The sequence below is a fragment of the Perca fluviatilis genome, chromosome 12 (assembly GCF_010015445.1).
Source record: "Perca fluviatilis chromosome 12, GENO_Pfluv_1.0, whole genome shotgun sequence".
Taxonomy (NCBI): domain Eukaryota; kingdom Metazoa; phylum Chordata; class Actinopteri; order Perciformes; family Percidae; genus Perca; species Perca fluviatilis.
In genome coordinates, this window is record NC_053123.1 from 3,187,739 (window position 1) to 3,194,552 (window position 6,814).

Genomic DNA, 6,814 nt, shown 5'->3' on the forward strand with positions numbered 1-6,814 from the left:
TTTATACTGATTAGGATTTCATTTTGAGATCATCGTAGGACCTGTGTCACCGGGACGGTGCACCTAGACACGGTCTAACGGCGGCAAAACATACCAATTAATGGAGAAAAATGTCAAAATAAATACAAACACAGAAGCTTTTTGGTTGCAGTATTGTGTCATCTATAACCATTTGTTAGGACAGGCGCATTGGTGTAGCCTAGGCCTACACTATTTCAAAATAAAAAGGGAAGACAAATATCAAATCGTTTCATAATTAAAAATAAAAATAAAATGTACAACTATATTCACACTGAATACGATCTACATGAATATGCCTAATTACTATTTTTTTCTTTCTTAATAACAATAATCATAGCGTATTCACAGCTCTTCCAGGACTGCGGAAACCTTTAGTTCATCTTTTTTTCAAAACGTGAAATTATTATTACACGCACCAAACTCCGAAATGATCCGTTGTCCTTTGATCACAAAAATGCAAAAGTTGACCCTCTACAAGAGCTTCGAGGCTTTGAGACAGCCTACTGCCGTTTGTAACATATAGTGACTGAGACACAGGCCTGGAGGTTGGGCTCGACCTTTCCCGCTGTGACCACACCAAAGATCAGCAATATGAGCCATGCAGCTCAATGAGAGTTTGTAAAGGGATTCAATCAAAAGATGAACTAAACTAAGGACATGTGCTGAGTGGACCGTGGATCTCTAACTGACTTCCCTCCCCGTTTGAACCTGATATAATGTCATTGTTGTGTGAACTGACACTAGAGCTAGATAGCCTATACCAACTGTAAGGACAGTTATAGAAGAGGCTTTTGGTGGAGTCTGTTCTTACAGCAAATCTGCTCTTTTTGATTTACTTCGCTGGTATGTCTAGGACAAAACGGCTGAAAATGAAATAGAAAAAAATAACCATGAATTTAAAATTTAAAAATATAATTCTGGAGTTTTAGGTACTTTGCTAGGGATGACTGACTCATAATTACAACATAAAGCTCAAAACTGTCCGGGCAATAAACTGGTGGCACAAAAAAAAAAAAAAAGTATTCTGAGTACAGCAGGGAATGGTGAGAGTAAGGAGCCCTCCTAAGGAGATGGCGATGCTGCATCTGCTGAAATTAGACTCAACTGTTAACTCCTCATCATTGTATTAGCATATCAGTGCTTCACAGTGCACAGCGGGCACATAGAGAGAGAAAATGATATCAGAGAGACATCTAGTGGTCAATCAGAGTACTACCGCGTGTAAAATAACCCCCCCCACCTGACTCCACTTCTCAGGAACACAGAGCAGAGAACACATTTACAGGATGCTACTAACATACAGCTAAACAAATGTAATAAGCTAACAAAAACAAGCACACTTAAACACAGGCCGACCTGGATAGGATAACTGAGTTATCTGAATTAAAGTGTTGACCATTTGATGAGTCGGGATCTTTTAGGTTCTTTGGGTTTATTGGGAACTCTTGTCAGAGCAACAGATCGATAGTTACGCATTGTAACTCCAGATTCTATGAGTAGCCTATAGGCATAGCCCTCTAAGATCTGTTGCTATTGGGTTTCTCCCTCGCGCATGCACAATCGTGAAGATTTCTTTCGCACCCTTGTGCCCTGCACGGGCCTCTCTTACGTCCGCAGTTACTCTATATTGTCACTGCCACTGATGCAGCTGTTTGCGAGTCGGCTCAGGAGTGGAGTGGACCAGGTGGGTGCTGCTTATGGCTGCGTCGGTTTGATGTTAGGCAGGGGATACCGCCGCGGGGCAGGAGGGCGGTACGGTGGAGCTGGAGCCGGGGCTCGTGGAGGCGCAGCCGCAGCCTGCGGTGCGCGGCCTCCTCGAGCTGACATCTAGTATAGCTCGTGGCTGTCCAAGGTGCAGTCTAAACAATACACCAGGGGCAATGAGACTGTCCAAGAGCACACGTCTGCTATTGGCTGGGAGTTGTGACCTGTGCAGCCAGATGTCGATATAACTCCGGGGGACAGCCAAAGGCTTAGCGGTCATGGCGGAGACAGCAGAGCGATGTTGCACACAGGCGCGCGTGGTCAGTGAAGCGGGCGTGGACCTGGTCCCGGGGAGATGGCAGTGTGGGCTTCCGTCGGCCGGAAAAAGTGGCATTCAGAAGCAGGATGGAGGCCAGGCTCTGCCACAGTGGCGGGACCACTGGGAACTCCGTTTCTGTGTTGCCTTGGTCTCTGGTGAACGGTGCATAGCGAGACATTGGTGCCGTCCATTTCCCGGGTTCACACAGGTCGAGCGGTGGGCTCTCATGTTTCGAGCTCCAGTTCTCCCAACAGGGAGGAGGGAGAGCCGATGCTGGCTAGAGAACCATCTCTGGGGGGGATCCAAATCAGCGGAGTCTTGCCCGCCAAAGAGATCCCCTTCCGTGATGTCCGGGTGTCTCCGCTGGTGGTATTCTTACCTTACCTGACTGTCCACCCGGCTGCCATCATCTGCCGCTTCAGTTCCTCCGTTGGTAAACAGGCGTAGAACTGCTGGCGGCCGGCGGGGTGCCAGCCTGGCGAACGGGGCCGAGGCACGCCTCGCAGTTCGGGTGGAGATCTGGTGGCAGGATGTAGCCGGTCCGTCAATCGGTACACAAGCGGACACCGCTGTTCTTCGAAATCTTCAAACTGCTTGTCGCTGAAGAAAAATAGGGAGCAGATCACTGGTCTCACAGCTGTAATATACATTAACTGCAGATGTAAGAGAGGCTAGGTGCAGGGCACAAGGGTGCGAAAGAAATCTTCACGACTGTGCATGCGTGAGGGATAAACCCCAATAGTAACAGCTCTTAGAGGGCGAAGCCTATACGAAATAGAACCTTGAACCCAAACCTGCAAAAGTGGAGCTCAATTTGAGCCGGATCATGACCCAGACATTCTAGGGTGAATATAAACTGTATTGTATGTATTTTTGTTGTGTTTTTTAACATAAACTACTTTCACTCTAATTGGAGTTTTCTCTCCCACAGACAGCGCTTTTTCTCAACTGCCTGAAACGCCTCGCCAACCTTCCTGTTTGACATTCCTCCATTAGTGATGTCACTGAATGAGAATGCCAGCCCAGTTTTTCATACTGTATGTGCTGCCCATTGGTGCTGTCTGAGCAAGCACAGCCTGCCCAGTTGTTTGAAATGGTTGACCAATCACAGTAGAGGTGGGCCAAAAAAAAAAAAAAAGGGGGGAAAAGGGGAAAGTGTGACCAATCAGAGCAGACTGGGCTTTTCAGAAAAAAAGATTTTTTAAAAAAAAGCTGCAGCAATGGGCAGTATAACTAACATAATATGATTTTTGAACATCAAAGCATGTAAACCTGTTCTAGTAGACCTGAAGAGTACAAACATGACACTGAAAAGAAGTATAATAGGGGCTCTTTAACGGCAAAACTTACTTGGAAAATGTTCATGCAATTAATGCTGATTTTGTAAAAGATTTGAGTAAGATTTCCTTTTCATCATAGGCTTATGATTATCACATAAAAGTATCTTGCATGTTCATTGGGGAGAACGTAAGTGATGACTATAATTATTGATCTATGAGATCAAATGATGACTGTCACAGTCTTCGCCTGGAATGATGCCATGCTTTTACCTGTTCTCAGGATCTTACAACAACAAAGTCACATGACTGAGTTCAGGGGTCTTGGCTCACCGCCTATAGCAGCATCGGGGTTCCTATAGCCTGGAACACATCAACTTGTTCTAAGCAACAAAAGATGAAGACGGTCATTGTTTGGACCTCATAGACCCATAGAAAAAGTCATAACTTATGATCTATTTCGACCTCAATCATACCTCTTTCACACCAAAAACCAGGGTTGGACCAAGGTTATCTGACCCTTGTTCAACCCTTCTTATGTCAATTTCAACCAGTTCAACACCAGTCAACACGGGTATATCCCTGGTCATGAAAATTCAGATATTTCATTGGCCAGTTACCGTGCGACTTGCAAAAGTTAATACATGTCAGCGCACGGGGCCACTATGTGACAAACCCTACCACGTGTGTGCATATTTCGACATAGTGACAGTGTAAGTGAAGAAATAGATAGAGACAACAAAACGGAACAAATCAGAGAAGCGAAAGAAAAGTTGTGTCCTGTTCTCTTTATTTATCTATTTTATACTGTCCAACCAATAGAACATGTCCTGTTCTGTAGACATGGTCCTTATTTATTTATTCATGTTGGACCAGTCCGATATGACTGTCAGCTGAAATAACCCTTGTGTTGTAAGAAAACTTGTTTTATTTGTTATGAATCTATTTTGATGCGTTTTCCCATAACTTTTGTTATTTTACATATGTTAAAAATATCGAAATTAATATCGCTATCACAGTATCACATTTTGTTAATATTGTGCAACCCTAAGCCCGGACTAGATTGAATTGCTGTGGTTGCTGCAGGTAGGCAGCAGGAGCCCTGGCCTAGACAGCAGCTGCAGCTGCTTGGAGTAGGCATCCCGGTGCTAGGAGCCCCTGCTAGGTAGGTCCTCATGATCCATGTCTTATTACTTGGTCCTTGGTTTCCCTAGAAACTAAAATGTCCGACGTTTCCAAAGACACTGAACACACTTTAATAGGAAAAGCACAGCATGCAAATGCTATTTACGCCGAAATAACTTCTCATTTAACGGTCACACTGACACATCTGTTTTTGTCCAAATCATGGTGGAAGCTCTGGTTGTTTGTCGCCATCTGCTGGCTGTATTGAAGTACTGGCACTAATGAGCCATGTTTCATTCTTTGCTCATTCAGAAGAATCTTAAGCTAGAACAGAGCTCAAATGATTGTGAGGATGTTAAGAAACTGCAAAACATATTTTAATAAATGATCCTGAGATTTGGTTATGGTTTTTTTCAACAAATTTCTTTTTTAAATATATATTTTGATGTCCCTTTTGCCTCTCAAAAGTAGAGGAGGAGCAATCTCCTGTGCCTCCATGGACCAGCCTCCTCTGGGCTGTACACCTTGGTATAGGCCTAGCTTGTGAGTTTGTGTTTTCTATGATGGCAAAGGAATGTCAATTGAATGAATTGTTGTGGTTTCGTCTTGTACGTCTTATATTCTCATTTTATTGCTATGGTGAGTCTGAAATAAAGTTTGATCTGAATTGAAGAACTGTAGGCTTATATCTTGATGAACCAACTATCAGTTTACATTTGGATAATATTTGCGCTACGGGAAACCTGGCTACTGTCATGGCTTACTGGGACCCTTGAATAGAATGGAGCCCACACATTCATTCTCCCTTGTGGGGGGAGGGGCTTAGGAGACCATTTTGGGCTTTAGCAGAAAGGGGGGGAGGGACTGAGAAGTTGTTTATGTTCAAATTTTTTGGCTAAGTCCTGGATCTTCGCACTCCTACCTACAACACCTTTAATGTTACTAGTAACATCTGTGCTTTTCTTTCTATGACAAGTAAAATGTATTTTGTAAAAAAGGCCTATTATGTTTGAAAAACTGATATATTTGTGCTACATTTAGAAGCTTAACTGCTAGACATCGGTCCATCAATTGATGCAACATAATGTGTGAGCCATATCATCTTTATACCACAATTTACCTTTAAACAGAGACTCATCTGTTTGCATCTGTTCAGTGTTAAAGAGAATGTACTATTGATATTTTTGGCCACTTGGGGGCAGCAGGGCTTCTAGGTGAGTGAGCGCTGTTCCCTTTCATCCACTGAACCATCTTTAACTTTCACACCATTTCTACACATTCATTTGTTCCCCTCCGAGTTTCAATCCAAACACCCTTATATCCACAACAATAACTGAACGCTAATGCACTAGAATATGTTTCAATTCCTACTTTTTAAGGGGTCAAAAGTTTGTGAGAAAAACAAAAAAAAATGAAAAGATGACTTTTAATGAGAAATTAAGGCTGAGGCAAGTGTAATTTTTTTGTCATTTAAGCAAGAGGAAAAAGAAAGAAGATGTGATGTGACTTTGCTTCTTCTTTTTCGTTTTCCCTGTCCTTACAACACTGCACCCGTCTATGTAAATACTGTATCACAGCCACAGAACATTTGATCAGTAAGACTGTATTAATAAAGACTATGTTTCTCTGATTTCCACTCTTTCTACTTTTTTATAATCAGTACATTGTTTTGATCAACCAACAATTTGTTAGTTCATGGGCGATTTTAGACCCTTTTTAATTTCATTTCAGCCCCCCCCCCCTAAAAATTATAATAATAAAAAACTTTTCTTATTATCTTATAAGTTTGTGAACTGAGGACGAACAATGACCATTAACAGAACGTAGTGTTGGCCAATCAGAAGAGGTTGTGTCTTTAGCTTGGTCTAAACAAGGCACTGTAACCGTGTCATATTGTCATTAGAGATTGGGGTTTGAGGTATTATAAATATGTATGGTTACAGTTAAACATGGCATATTACTTCAAAGTGTAGTTTTTAACAGTTCACAGCAGTGTGCATGTGCACTCGCTCTTAGAGCAACATTGCATAATATTTGTATTTATTGCGATTTGGCTATTTACTTACGATCAATTACATTCTGATCAAAAACTAGCGAGTCCACAACTTTACTAACACAGCCAAGCATCAAGCAAGTGCAACAGCACAAGCCAGCTAAAACTAAATAGTCCAACAACAAGAGTGACAGCTTGCTGTCTGTCCTGCAGCCTTTAATTTTGCAAAGCTCTCGCCAACGACTAAAAGCCCGTCCAACTCTTGCTCGCTCACTCTCTCTTTTTCTCTACTTAGCTTCCTCCATGTCCTCTTCTGTCTCCTTGCCTCTGCCATGATGTCCGTAGCGGCTGCAGAACCAGGTGATTTCAGCGTAG